This window comes from Calidris pugnax, unplaced genomic scaffold (assembly GCF_001431845.1).
Source record: "Calidris pugnax isolate Ruff unplaced genomic scaffold, ASM143184v1 scaffold225, whole genome shotgun sequence".
Taxonomy (NCBI): domain Eukaryota; kingdom Metazoa; phylum Chordata; class Aves; order Charadriiformes; family Scolopacidae; genus Calidris; species Calidris pugnax.
In genome coordinates, this window is record NW_015091072.1 from 4,464,240 (window position 1) to 4,478,235 (window position 13,996).

At 42.1% G+C, this 13,996-nt stretch overlaps 1 long non-coding RNA gene across 1 annotated transcript; it reads right to left on the bottom strand.

Moving 5' to 3' along the window:
- Positions 1-1,516: 1,516 nt before the first annotated feature.
- Positions 1,517-13,181, bottom strand: LOC106896855. Its single transcript, XR_001413677.1, has 3 exons — positions 13,002-13,181; positions 3,176-3,239; positions 1,517-1,641 (listed from the first exon to the last, which is right to left on the bottom strand). It is a non-coding gene; the product is annotated as an uncharacterized LOC106896855 (long non-coding RNA).
- Between the last annotated feature and the right edge of the window lie 815 nt (positions 13,182-13,996).

Here is a 13,996-nt window from a genome sequence, read left to right on the forward strand (position 1 = left end):
AATCACATCTAATTTTATTTTCTCAGAAAAGCCTCTCACGCAACTGCAAGGAAAAGTGGGATCCTTCGCTTGGAGACGGCACGTTGGCTACTAGCAGGTTGCAGCGTGCTGGAAGGTGGCATTGTGCGAGGGGGTGGCTGCCTCATCCCGTGACACCGGGTACCCAGCAGCGCGGCTGCGCGTGGTCCGGACCCAAAGTCGCTCTGAGGCACCAGCCTTCTCCCACAGATCGTGGCCAGGGGTCTGCAGGAGGTTTTGGCTCAAATATTCCTTCTCCCTTTAGCCTCCCTCTCCTCCATACCCCTGCTGCAGACCTGCAATTACTCACTGCTCCTGCACAGCATGTGCTCGGCTCCCCATGGGATTGGGGACTCAGAGGCGCTAAGCGCTGGGAGGAAGAGGAGTGCCAGCCGGGGAGCAAGCCAGGAGATAATTCCTGGCCCCCCTGCTCTCCCAGCAAATCCTGGCCATCAGCATCGGCTGCGGGGAAGCAGGCAGTCTCCTGCTGTCTCCAGGTGGAGCTTTTACTCTAGCTCCCGCACAGCACCGGGCGGAGGATGCAGCAGCAAAACACAATGTGAAATTACCTTGGCACTTGAGCACACATGAGCCCTAAACAAACCCCAGCCTAATACTCAATACCCATCGCTCAAATCCTAATTAAACATCCACTGGTAATTCTTCTGTTAACCCTCTCCGGTCAGGGCCAAGTCAGGATCTTTTGAATTGGGCCTTTGGGCCCTTTAGGCTTATGCTCTGGACCCCCCACCTACAGGATTTAATTAAAGTGACCCAGTTTATGGCTGGGAAGGCAACAAAGAGTAACCCTCTGCTCCTTCCCACATCAGCCCTTCTAATAACATTTGACAACACCGGCAATATTGCTCTGCACTTTGGGGAGGGGGAGGGAAGCACCATAAGATCCACAGGTGGACATTTTCCCCTCACCTTTTGCATGTTGTTTTCCTTCTTTTTTTAAAAAAAAGAAGTGTTCTATGTCTTCTTACTCTCGGGGCAAGTTGGCACTGGCATGGGACCTTATGGGGAAGAGTGAGGCAGCACCTGCTGTCTAAAAATTGGTTTACAGGTGGGGAAGCCCTCAAGGTGTCAGCTGTCTCCTGTTTCCTCTGAGTAAGCAAAGGAACACAGGTGCCTTCTGACAAAAAACAGGTCAGGTATTTTTGTTACAATAGCCTTCCCTCAGAAATGAGCTTTCGTGTGTTTCCTGGAAATTAGGATGTCATCACTGATGTTTTTATTTTGTTAATTGGGGGAAGGGAAATGGATAAAAGTGCAAACGAAACAGAAGCAGGATGGAGAAAGAGGTTAGACAACGTTCGAGCAGTGCATATGATTGTTTTCCTTTTTTAAAATGACTCAGTCATTGAGAAATAAACCTTTCTTAATAAAAATAAAGGATCAAAATGAAATATAGTTATAATTTCATTACAACTGGTGCTCTTATTGACCCAAAACATTATGTCTGCATTTTTCTGCTCTACTTAAAAACTGATTAACCAGGTTATGTTTTTACCCAACTCCAGACAACCTCTTTTTGGTTGGACCGTCTTTTCTTGTGTTCATTCCTCCTCTTGCGGCACTTGGCTCTGGAACTGTTTGTTGTAGGAAGCCATTCCTCTGCTGTAGAGAACAGATCATGTTTAAAAATGTGTTTGTTAGGACATTTGCACCAGCTAGAGACAACATATAAATTAACCAGGATGTTACACTGAAGCCTGGGCTGGATTAGCCCCTTGCAAGCGCAGGGAAGAGAAGAATGCACTCATGTTGGGAAAGGAGCAAAGAAACAGCCTGTTATTATGTGACCTGTAGAAAGGACTGAGGAGCACCAAGTCTCTGACAGGGCGATTCAGTGGTCTTTTGTGATCTCTGTCAGCCTTGTCTATAGGTCTAGCTAGGATCCAGCTTTGCTAGTTTGAGAGTCTCTCATCTCCCAGCCTTTGCATTGCTTCCTTGCACACAGGGCTGAGGCTGCAGGGGTGTGTAATTTCATGTGACTTGCTCTATTATTAATATCTCCATGTGCAGCAGTCATTGCAGTGAGAATAAACTGTTATTTTTTATTTTAAATGGTTAATATTCATCAAATGTTTATGAAAATACTTAACCCATAATGATGACAAACACAGTGTCTAATAAAGATGGAAGTGAAGATTCTCTTTGTGAATATGTAATCAGAAGAGTAAAGAAAATTACATTAAAAAGACTTCATTATGCCATTAAATGTGTGAAATGACTTTTTCTTCTCCATTTTAATTTTAGCATATTTCTTTTTTTTTTTTTTTTTTCTTTTTAAATATCTCTGACACTTTCATGAGACGGGTACATAAAGAGGCACTGGCTGCTGTAACAAGAGGAACTCTGACTGGCGGCATCCATCATTCCCATCCAAATTTCAATTTCATTTATCTTTAAGAAAAATCAACACCATTTCTACCAATGATTGTCATTTTTTCCCTTTATTTCCTTGGGGAGAGAGAGATCCTTATTACAGCTCTGAATGCAACACGTTGTTTCAAAACCCTCTGTAGTGCTGCAGGCCCAGAGTCTTTCCCCCCCACAAAGCAGGGGCTTACTGGTGTGCAAGTACACGTGTGACTATTATTGTCTGACACACTGGGACTTGTAACCAGCACCTCTGGAACTAATAGGGTGAATCTCTGCTGTTTGAAATAAAAACGTAAAGACTTTTAATAGAGTCCTTTAGGGCTGTGTACTGATAGCTTCAGGCAAAAATGGGTCAGACTTGGAGGTGCCATGTGTTTATAGAATCATAGAATCATAGAATTTCCCAGGCCGGAAGGGACCTCCAAGGGGCATCTAGTCCGACCTCCCCGCAGTCAGCAGGGACACCCCCAACTAGACCAGGTTGCCCAGGGCCTCATCGAGCCTCACCTTGAATATCTCCAGGGATGGGGCCTCAACCACCTCCCTGGGCAACCTGTTCCAGTGCCCCACCACCCTCACAGTGAAGAACCCTCTCCTAATCTCCAGTCTAAATCTGTTCCCCTCCAGCTTGAAGTTTCACCACCTAGGAAGCTGCCCAAAACCTCATGGTCCCAGACCAGTACTCAGTGATGTGCAAGCTTCCATTCTTGTCGATACCATAAGCTGATGGTAAATCCCTACAGCGAGAAGGAGAAAAAATGGTTACCTGGATAGGGGCTGTGACAGACCTCTCTGGGGAGATGACAAAAAAGACATCACTGAGCACAACCCTGGTGACAAAAAAAAAAGAGGGGTTCATAAGAAAGCAGAAAGCTAGGTGCCTGCAAAGGCCTGGAAGCCTCCCCAGCCTGCACTGCCCAGCCTGGCTGGTCAGCCAGGGAGAAGAGGCTTCACGGTTCCACTTTAAAGGGCAGCACAGCACGTGTGCTCCCAGGACAGGCTCGTGAAACAGTTATGACAGTTCTAAGAAAACGAGGAAAAGAAAAAGGAATTTATTTTAGTTGCGTGTTAATTGCAATGTTAATTTAAACAATTAATGTTAGCTTTTGGCAAGAAACTCTAGCAGCTCTGTATTTAACATGCACCTTTATTGCAACAGTGCTTCAAAACAAAACATGTTCTCTTACATTTAGGCTCTTCTGTTGTACTCATCTCCATGGCAGCCAAGTAACATACACCTCTGCTGTGTTACCCCAGGTGTGTCCCACATGTAGACATCTAGGGAGTAGGTATGTCTGCTCTTACAAGGACTATTTCTGAGAAATACTCCAACTGACTCTGGACCTCATCCCCTTTGCAGAAGAAATGTCTCTTTGGTCTACCAGATGCCAAATCTGATGGCTCCCAATTTGTGAAAAGTTTGAAGATTGCTGCTGTTTTTGTCAACTGTATATTTTCAGAAACATGGCCTCAGTTGTTTGGGGCCATCGTGCATTGTTCTGTTAGCTCTCCCTCCAAAAATCAAGAGGGACTTTAGTGGGAGGTGTGTCAAATGCAGGTATTCTTTGCATAAGCAGCTTGTGAAAAAAGCTTGAAGAGTTATGAGTGGGAGGAGGGTCCGCAAACAAAACCTGTAATGAAGAGACTTCCCAATCAAAATGTGATCAAAGAGGCTGCTGCCTTCTCCCAGCCTACTGCTTTCCATCTGAAACAGCTGACAAATGGTTATGTTGTGTTTGCAATTACAGTTCTCTGAAAGTGATAAATTATTGCGATTATTCCTAAATACAGGACTTTTACGTGTATAATTAATACATAGAAGAGAATATCTGATAAGTGGTAGGACACATTCCAGTTTCATTTACACCATAATACATCTGGAGTAGCTCCAGCTGTCCCTGTTCATGGAAAACTGCTGGTATATTGGGCTTGCACACTTGGAGTACCTTGCAGAAGTCTTCCCTCAGAGCAACAGAGAACATAGTATGGCTCATATGGTTTAATCCCCACATCTAAAATCTCAGTTCTAAGGTCTCTCTTTCCAGGGGGAAACAATAAGAGGGGACTTGTCTCTTATATACTGCACTGGTATGTCCAATAGCAAGTCCTAACCTACTAGCTTCAGGCTCTGAGTGCAGTCTGGCCCTGAAGTCACCTCACTGCAGGTGAGAATCATGGGTGTGGAGCATGTATGGGATCACCTGTTGGTTGTGCCAAAGGCCAAGATGTACAGCCTCTATCATGAGAATCTGCCTTCTCTCCTGTTGTCTGTCAGTGGTTAGGAAAAGCCAGTCCTACGTTTATTCCAGTGGTTAGGAAAAGCCAGTCCTACGTTTATTCCAGCTGAGTGCTTCCCTAGAGCACTGAGTGCTGTGCTCAGAGCTCAAAGTCTGTGATGGCACTAACAGCAAAAAATACTCTAAATGCAGAGCCAGCATAAGAATAGCAAAAGGAAATTGTACAGTAATATAGTCTCCTGACACGGTTACCCATTAATGCCAGCTTTAAAGGTTAATGCAATTTAACTCGCTCTTGGCTATTACTCTGAAATAACATACCAAAGCCTCCTCTATAAGCAGATAACAGATAAGGATGCTTTATGATAAACACCCACAATAAAACTGCAGAACTTTACAGTGTTATGCTTGCAGGAGTGGCAGATTTGCCTTTATTTGTGCACGCATGTGTATGGAGGAAAGCAGAGAGTAGAGGAGAGAGCTGGAAGAAGAATTCTTGGCTCTCAGACTATCAGATAGCTTGATAAATCTGTCTTGTATGTGTTGCTTCTTGCCAATACAATGGAAATGAATTGACATATCGCATGTCTACTGCAAGTTGAGCTTCCTTCTGCACAGGCAGAAGCAAAGATGCTGCTCTACAAACCACCCATGAGAAAATTTGTTGGATTATATCTATGTATTTGTCTTTGACAAGGCAAACCCTGTCAGCTTTACTGTATAACAGCAAAACGTAGAGCTTTCTCTTTCTCCCACCTTCTGTTTTAAAGTTCTGCAAAATGCTTCAGTGTTGAAGTTTTTCTTCAAAATAATGACTTCAAAAAAAAAGCATAATCTCATTTCACTGTGGAAAGTGTGAGGCAACTTAGTGCAGGACTTACTTTGTCTCCTTGTGGGATACACAGAAGATACATAAGCATACACTGCCTGGGGATTATTGTAACTTCTCATTAATATTCTCAAAACACTTTGAGATCTTCCACTATATTCTTTCACATGTTAAAGGACAATATTTGCATGTCTATGGGACAGTGAAATATTTTTATTAAAAATTATTGGCCTTAAAATTTTAGGGCTCAAGAAAAACACCATTGGTTTTGTATGCCAAACACACACACACACGCATAAAACACACACATGCACACACAGAAACATGCAGGGAGTGCTAATTCTTAAATTACCAGGCAAAAAGCTCTGCAACCTGGAGACACAATCCATGAGCTCCGCTGCAAAGGGCCTGTTCAGGACTCAGGGGACAGATCCCCTCGCCCTGCTCTCTTCACACTCAGAGCACCAACGTGACACTGTCAGCCCTGCTTTTGCCAAAACGCTGACACTGGGGAGCAGTGTCAGAGACTTGCCATGAAGCTGAGAGGTCGTGCAAAGCGAGCGCAGTGATTTTGTACAGATGTGCCTTGCCTCAGCTTTCTGACTTTCCATTATTCCTTTGAATTACCTTTTCTACAAAGCTGATTATGTCTTTACGTTTGCAGGGCAGTTAAGTTGTGGGTTTTTTTTTTTCTCCTTCCAGAATTGTCTGTTGTTCCTCAGGATGCTTTCATGTTTCTGTTCAGCATCTCCCTTTTCTGCTTCATATTTTCTTTGCCTTTTTTGCTGGAATATGACATTGCCTTGAAAAGGATTAATACAGTTCTGGGATGTATCAGGCAAGGGTATTTTCAGAAAGGGAATTATTTTAGCAGTACACTGAGATGGGGGACGGAGAAGGCCTCACTTAAAATATTGTGGCCAATTTGGGTCACTTCTGATCAAAAAAGGGAAAGTGACGTATAGTAAAAAGTTGTGAGAATGATTAGGGGAAGAGGCAGACCTTTAAAAAGTGTGCGTGGGTGGCTCCGTTAGACTAGCAAAAGAAAGATGAGAGGGAGTACAGTTTTTCTTCATAAATACACTCTTTGTAAATACCAGGATGGAGAATTGTTTCAGCTGACGAAAAGCACTGCTAAAAGATCAGATGAGTATAAATTAGCTTGGAAATCTGGAGAAGTTTTCTAAACTTCAAAGGAAAGAAGTTCTGGCCTTCCATACAGGATAACAAGGGCAAGGAACTTAAATAATTAAAAAGTAGAGCTTGCTGAGTTCATAGAAGGAATTACACTGCATTTATATTTTAATTAATTAATTTCATGCTTCAGAGCTCCCACTGACCACTATTGGGGTAAAAAGGAAGTCCCTTCATTTCCTAGGCCTTTATTTTCTTGGATGTGTATGTAAGGGTGGGAGGAATGAGGAGTGGGGAGAGGGCAAATTGATCTTCCTTTGAAGCATTAAATTACCCAAATAAGAAACTGGCCAAGGCTAAAGACAGGATAGTAGGTGGGTTATGCTGGTGCTCCTAGTGGTACTGCCTGACTGATGTGTCTTGAATTAAAAGCATTGATTGGATGTGGAATCAGGAACAAATTTTCTTCTGGACTGAAGAGCAAGGATTGTTCAGAGTGATTGCTCATCTGGGCTTCCTCTACAGCCATATGGGGCAAAAAATATCTGAGTGTGCTCACCTGCGTGCAATTGCATGACTCTGTTCTTCCCAAGGCCCTTCATCCATCCCATTGTCTTGGTTGGACATGTTATAGTCACAGCAGCATTTGCTCTTTTGCATCAAGTGTTGTAAAGTTGTGATGTTTCTGACTTAGAATTGGAATGGGGATTGAAGCAGAGGTTATGGATGTTTCTCAATATCTATTCCATTCCTGTCTGTAGTATTTGGACACTGGAATTGATAGCTTATATGGTTGCTTTCTGTTCTATGTCTGTTCAGTGAATATTTTCTCTCTTTATTTTTGCCCCTACCTTTGAATTAGTTGGGTTATTTCCCTCTGCTTTCATTCTTTCTCCCCTTTCTTTTTTGTTGACCTTCTTCTTTTGATTTCTTTTGATTTTGATTTCTTTGCCTATTCTCTGCAGGTTAATCCTTGTCCTATTGTTTTTACTTCCCTCCTTCTGCCTGTCAGTCCCTTTCTCTAGAGTTGTCTCAGTTGCAGCTAAAACATAGCTCCTGGCACCCAGTAGAAAGAAAAAAGAAATAACTTTCATTTCCTTTTTTCCCCATCCCTATGGAATAAGCCTTTCAATGTATGCGCACTGAGTGGAGGCATGCCACATCACTGCCACGTCATTCCTTTGACCTTCACATCTGTCTTGGCAGTTCTGAAATGGGGAAGCAAGAAGTAATCTTTGTGCATGTGTCCTGGCTAACGACAAACATCAGACAAAGAAGACTCTGGATATTCTTATGCCAAGAAGTTCTGCTGGGTAGCAGCAGGCTGGTATCATACTTATTCATCTCGCATGGCTGCCAAGGTGATGGAGCTGTGGGCCTAGATATACTAGGCTTCTGAGGATGCCCATGAACTCTGTTTTTTCATGCTAGCCTTTTATTTTGGGGAATAAATCCTTCTGTAGTGCCTTTTCTGGAGAGCAGCAACACAAGTATCCAAAGGATCTGCTGTCTCTCTTGGCATTCTGTTGGAAAGACCTTATCAGTAGAACCAGTTCTGGACTATTCCATAAAATGGGAAGTTTTAAGTTTGTAGACACCATATGATTTACTTCTAATGAACAGGGTTCAATGAAACTTCTGTTTAGAAAATTTTCTCAGGAAAGGAAAGAGCTCTGCTGCAGAATATCTGTCAACCAAGTGCTCATTTTATGAGAAAGAGACAACTTCAGGTCCCCTTTCTTCCTGATTCAGACCAAGGACTCAAACCCTATGTGAACTGCATCTCACATGAAATCCCTAATTTCAGCGTTACCTGTGAGTAGCTAAACTCTTCTTTAGAATGCCAAAACACATCATATAGCAAGAAATTAAAGACTTCATAAAACACAGACATCTACTTTAACCACTGGTCTGTATGTGTTGTGCCAGAAACAGTACTGAGGAAAGAATGAGTGGGACACATACTATTTCAACAAGAGGAAAAAGGGAAAAGGAGAAAAAAGCACTTTAGCTCAGACAATGCCAAGGTCTAGTGGCATAACAGCCAGGAAAAGGACATGAAAACATAGAATAGCTTTCTGATGGGAATCCAGGCTACAAAAGATGATGAGGGTAGATAAGTAAGAGATGCTGAAACAAAGTAAAGCCTTTGTCCTTTGATGGATAATACTTCCTTTCACCATAGAAATCTCAATGAAAAATGCAGGAAAAATACAGACTTCAGCAGTACCTGAATTAAGTTAGGTCTTATATCTAGTCTCACCACTCCATTCCTTCTTTCTTTTCAAATTGTTGTTTCAGTCTTTTGAGAGACTAGCTGCTTCAGGAAAGGTGTCTCTAGAGTTTTTATATGACTTAAATCACACAACCAGAGAAGAAATGCCCTGCAAGATCCTACATTGCATGCAGCAGAAGCCTTGGAGCTACTCAGCTGAAACAGTTCAATTCAGCAGCCAAAGAACTGGAGGAGAATCTCACACCATCCTGTAGGGTGATGGTTCATAAGGGGATTTTTGAGCTGCCCCAGCTTTACACATGCAAAAAAGTGATGAGTGAGTCAATTCTCAGTGCTCCTGCACAGCCTATGCCAACTCTGGCTATGGAGATCTGAGTGAGAAACGTCCTCTGGCTCTTTGTATTGCTGAGAGGCAGCATATTCTCAGAGGGACTCCAAACCTAACATGACAGCCCAAAGCAATGTCTAGGGAAAAGGCAAGTGCAGGCAGTGCACTAAGCTTCATAGTCATCTAGAGAAGGGATGAAATTACATAATTTCTGTCCCTTCTTTGAAACATTTGTGCTTCGAATGTCAATGTGGCTGCTGAAACTTCAGCTTGCACATCCCTCAGGCTACAGCAACCACCTCCCCAGAGACTTTTAAAAGAGTTGAGTGATTTCTTAGGGCTGTTCAGAAGCAAATTGATTTAACTCCTTTGTGCCTGAAACTGAAACTCCCGTATTTGATGAAGCAGCAGGAAAAATGTCAGGTCAACAGAAAATTCTGACATTCTCTAGCTGCCCAATGGCAAAAGAACAAAAACCATGACAAGAAAATAAATGCCAGGCATCTAATCTGTTCCACCATATTTCTGTCCCTTGATCAGGTCTTTTTCCTGTGCAATGTCATGAATGAGAAGAGAAAACATTTTGGATTAGCTAGGGCACAGAGAATCAGAGGAGGGTAGGTGTAACAGGCAGATGAGGGTCAGGACAGACAGTCTTTTAAAGACCCTGGTTTGCTTTGCCTTTACTCTTTGTCACAATTTCATACCTGGTTTGTGATGACTGCTTTCTCTGTCCTCTAAATCCTGTTGATGATAGGACACCACATATTGCATTCCCACTGCAAATCAGGAGCTTAATGCCTTGGTGAATGAACTTGGGAATTTTTCTCTCTATATAACTTTTCTTCTCTTGCATGGCCTCAGGTGAATTCAATTTTTTTTTAAGTCCTAGAAATTGTCTGCTTACAGACTTGTAGCTTCCAACCACCAAAGTCCCGTGTGGCTCTTCTTAATTGTCCATATAAATTGCTTTCTATTTTGGACACCATGAATATCTCGATAGCATCTGCTTCTCCCTTCTGGGCACCACCAACTGTGCATGAAATCCCCCCCAAAGAGGCCAGGTAAGAACTCTTTCCCATTGTTGAAAAAATAAAGAAACAAAGGAATTTACACAAAGGACAAGCTGACTTCCCAGTGCAGTAAGCAGGTGAAAATGCAATAGGGTCTGGTATTTAGCCAAGAGAAAAAAAGATGCCAAACAGGAGTAATCCGTCTGTTCATAGCCACCTTCCAGCCAGAATTATAGGTTATTAAGCATTGGAACAGGATGCCCAGGGAAGTGGTTGAGTCACCATCCCTGGCGGTATTTAAAAGATGGGTAGACATAGTGCTTAGAAATAAGGTTTAGTGACGGTTTTTGTCAGTGTTAGGTTGATGGTTGGACTAGATGATCTGAAAGGTCCCTTCTAACATAGGCAATTCTATGATTCTATGAATGGGAACCATTGTGCTCAACAGATTTCTTCACCGGAAGCTGTTTTGGTGCATTGCTTAGCAGCAGCATTTATACAAGACATAGACAGGAAATGAATAGCTGTATAGGCTGAAACTGTGAGAGGACTCCAAAGAATGGTTAGGGGACCTATTTTTTCTTCATCTCTTTTTTAGCACCTTCCACTCTGCAATCTCAAAGCACATTTACAATTGACACTGACTAGTCTAGAGTCTGCTACCTGGGAGAGTTTGGTATCATTCACTTTATTTTACTAATGAAGAAAATGAAGCAGAGAGAGAGAGGGAGATTAAAAAATGACTGTGGTATCTCATACCAAGTCAGAGGGAAAGCCAAGAATACTGTTGATAAATCCTGACTTTCTAAATTAAGCACAAGAACGTCTTTCTTAGTGGAAAGTCTGCAGAGTGTTTTGAATAGGCAATACCTCTGTTTTTAAAGTAGTTGAAAATGACCTTCTGAGCACACTTGCCACCATAAGCCACTCAAATGCACCATTGGACTAGGTCTCCACTAGAAAAGGTCTAACTTACCAGTGAGCTTATGTGAACCAGAAACTTCTGCTCCAAGCAAGAGTGAAAACAGAGAAATTTAGATTAGCAAACACGGAGTGAAAAGCACGTCATGTTTTTTTCTTCAACATAGACTTTTCTCTGGGAAAGTGCTCTTCCCACATCCCTTTCTGGAACTCGCTGGGTATCTCAGAAGGTGTCCTACTCCAATATTACATCTCCCCCAGTCATTCCCTCTGCCTGCCAGCCTGACCTTTTTTTAGGAGATATGGCAAAATCATTGCCCAACTGATATGGCTGCAGGCATGAAAATGAAGTGTGAAAAACTGCCAGACCCAGTGCCAATCTTATTATTATGAGTCAAAGCTGCATTTTACGCTCGGCATATAATTGTGCTTTGGACTAGATGGGTATAAATTGAAGACTGGCTACAGCATAAATGTTCATTAGATTGAAACTAAAACAAAGCTAAATTATCAGAGTCAGGGAGGGAATGTGTTTTCCTATGCACCGTGTTGGCAGTGCCATCTGAGTGCCTCTGCATTATGCTGTTTTCATGTCTTGGTTTGGAAGGAAAGGGGGAAAAAAGATGTGAAATGGAGGAAAGAGGTGCTCAAAAAAAGGTGCTGATTTTCTTTTCATTGGTCACATTGTTCTTTCCTTGCTATCTGCTCAAGCTGTAAGTGTTAAAGAAATTGCTGAGGCTGAGTTTGGGAGTGGTGGACCACAAGTGCCAGAAGAGGGGAAATCAGGTGTTTTGCTGAGAATAATGGGGAGAAGTTGTATTTGCTGTTTTTGTGCTTAGAGCCCTTCAATGCCACTTTTTTTTTTCTTTTTTTTTTTTCCCCTGGTGTAGCCTGATACTAGCCAAAGAAGCCCTCTTAGATTCCCTTGCTGCTCCTTATTATGACATGGACATCTATTCTCTCTGTATTTCAAACCAAGTACTCTTCTTCTCACAATTACCTAACTTACCTTAACTCTCAACATGCAGCACAGATACCCCTGCTCCCTACTTTTGCTGTCTTTTTGGTTTTTCACGTGGCAGAAGGTGCAGTGCTTTGAATCCATTTACCATGATGTTTGCTAGTGTTCGATGTGCTGAGAACCTTCTTCCTGCAACTTTTGCCCTCTCCATCACCTTTCCTATTATCTGGCTTGGTTCGGTCCAGCAGCTGACAGCAGGCCACATCTGGAAAAACATGTGTTTCTTTCCTCTGTCCCCCTTACAGCTTGAAGGTCCACACCCTGCATGATGATCTAAGGCTCTTTTGGAGGCTGTGTTTATGAAAACATCACATGCTACGGTTGTTGTGCTCAGCCAGGCATTCAACTAAACACTGTTTGGGGTTGGAAAGGGTCTATACTTACTTTACTTTCTTTCTTTCTTTGGGTACTGTGAGTCAGAAGAGCTTTTATGAAGGGTTGGATGTGGTGAGTCATTTCAACTTCTATGTCTGTAAGTATTATTTTATAGCATCTAGTTACTTTTGTTATAGGTATTATGAGATAATAAATAAATAAAATATTATGACTTAGTGACTGCAATGCTGATTCTGTTAACAGGCTTATTCTCCCTCTGTTACCTATATTTGTTTAAAGTGGCTTCATTTAACATTTATGTAGGCTTTGGTGCAGAGAAAATGTGTTACAACACAAGTTTGTCCTAAGGGATCCTTACAGTACTAACAGCTACATCATCTACAGAGGCAGATATTGCTAAACACTGATAGGAAAAGACATCATCTAGGTCACTTAAAACCATTTTTTACACACTTGTTTTGCAACAAAACCCTGTGAAAGTTAATCTGAGCTTATCCTTTTCCCATTTTGTTGAAGGCAAAGAGGTACAGGCATTACCTGGGCACTGGGTGGAAGATGAATTCCATCACATTGCTCTGATACAGCTCCAGCAGAATAGACTGCATTACTCTGGTCATGATACATGAGGAAAATGCGCTTTCTTTGTTCATCTGACTTCTCTGCCAGTCTCCATCAGTGGATTTCAGGTTGAACCTGGGCTTAATCATCTTCCCCTTAGGTTAGAGAAAAATTCAGTGCCAGAATCTGCAGTGCGGGGAGAAAAGAAAAAAAGGAAAATCACTAAATCTTCTTTTCTAGTCTACCTTATGTTTATGTCTCATTATGTGGCTTTGGGCTTCATCTCATTATTTCTTTGTACTGTGCCTTTTCCATCTGATAAGCAGAGTTGGTGCTAATAATAACCTCCTGCATCCTGTGTAATGCTAAGAGCCTGCAACATGTCCATATGAAAACTGAAATTCTTATTGGTACAAAATATTTATTTTCTGCTAGATGCCTCTGAACTGTTCCCCCTAATGGAACCCTGCCTTAGTCTGCTGTAACTACCTTCTCTTGGGATCAAAAGAAAATTCCTAATGAGAAAAGCATATACATTCACCTCAGGTTTGGGTTCCAACATGCTGTTGTGCTCTAGGGGTTCTAATTTGAGGCAGGAAAGGTCACTTGTTCCTTAAAGAGTGAAATCAGCCTCTATGCTCACTGTGTTTTGAGATCATGCACCATATTCCATACTGGTGAGCAAATAGTACTTGGGGATTCCAAGAAAAATTCACACACACAGAGTTTATAGGACAGCAACAGAAATAATTAGGAATACATAAAAGTCAGAGACAGAAATAGCCTAGAGAAAAAGACCAGTGAGGTAGCTGTAGGAGAACTGGGTTTCTTTAACTTAAATAACGGAAAACTGAGAGGATAACAAGTCTTCAAGAACATAAGAGGTTGTGGAAAAGACAAAGAGAGGAAGTGATTCCCCATGGCCATGATGGATAGAACAAAGGAGTAATGGGTTTAAATTGCAGTAAGAAAGG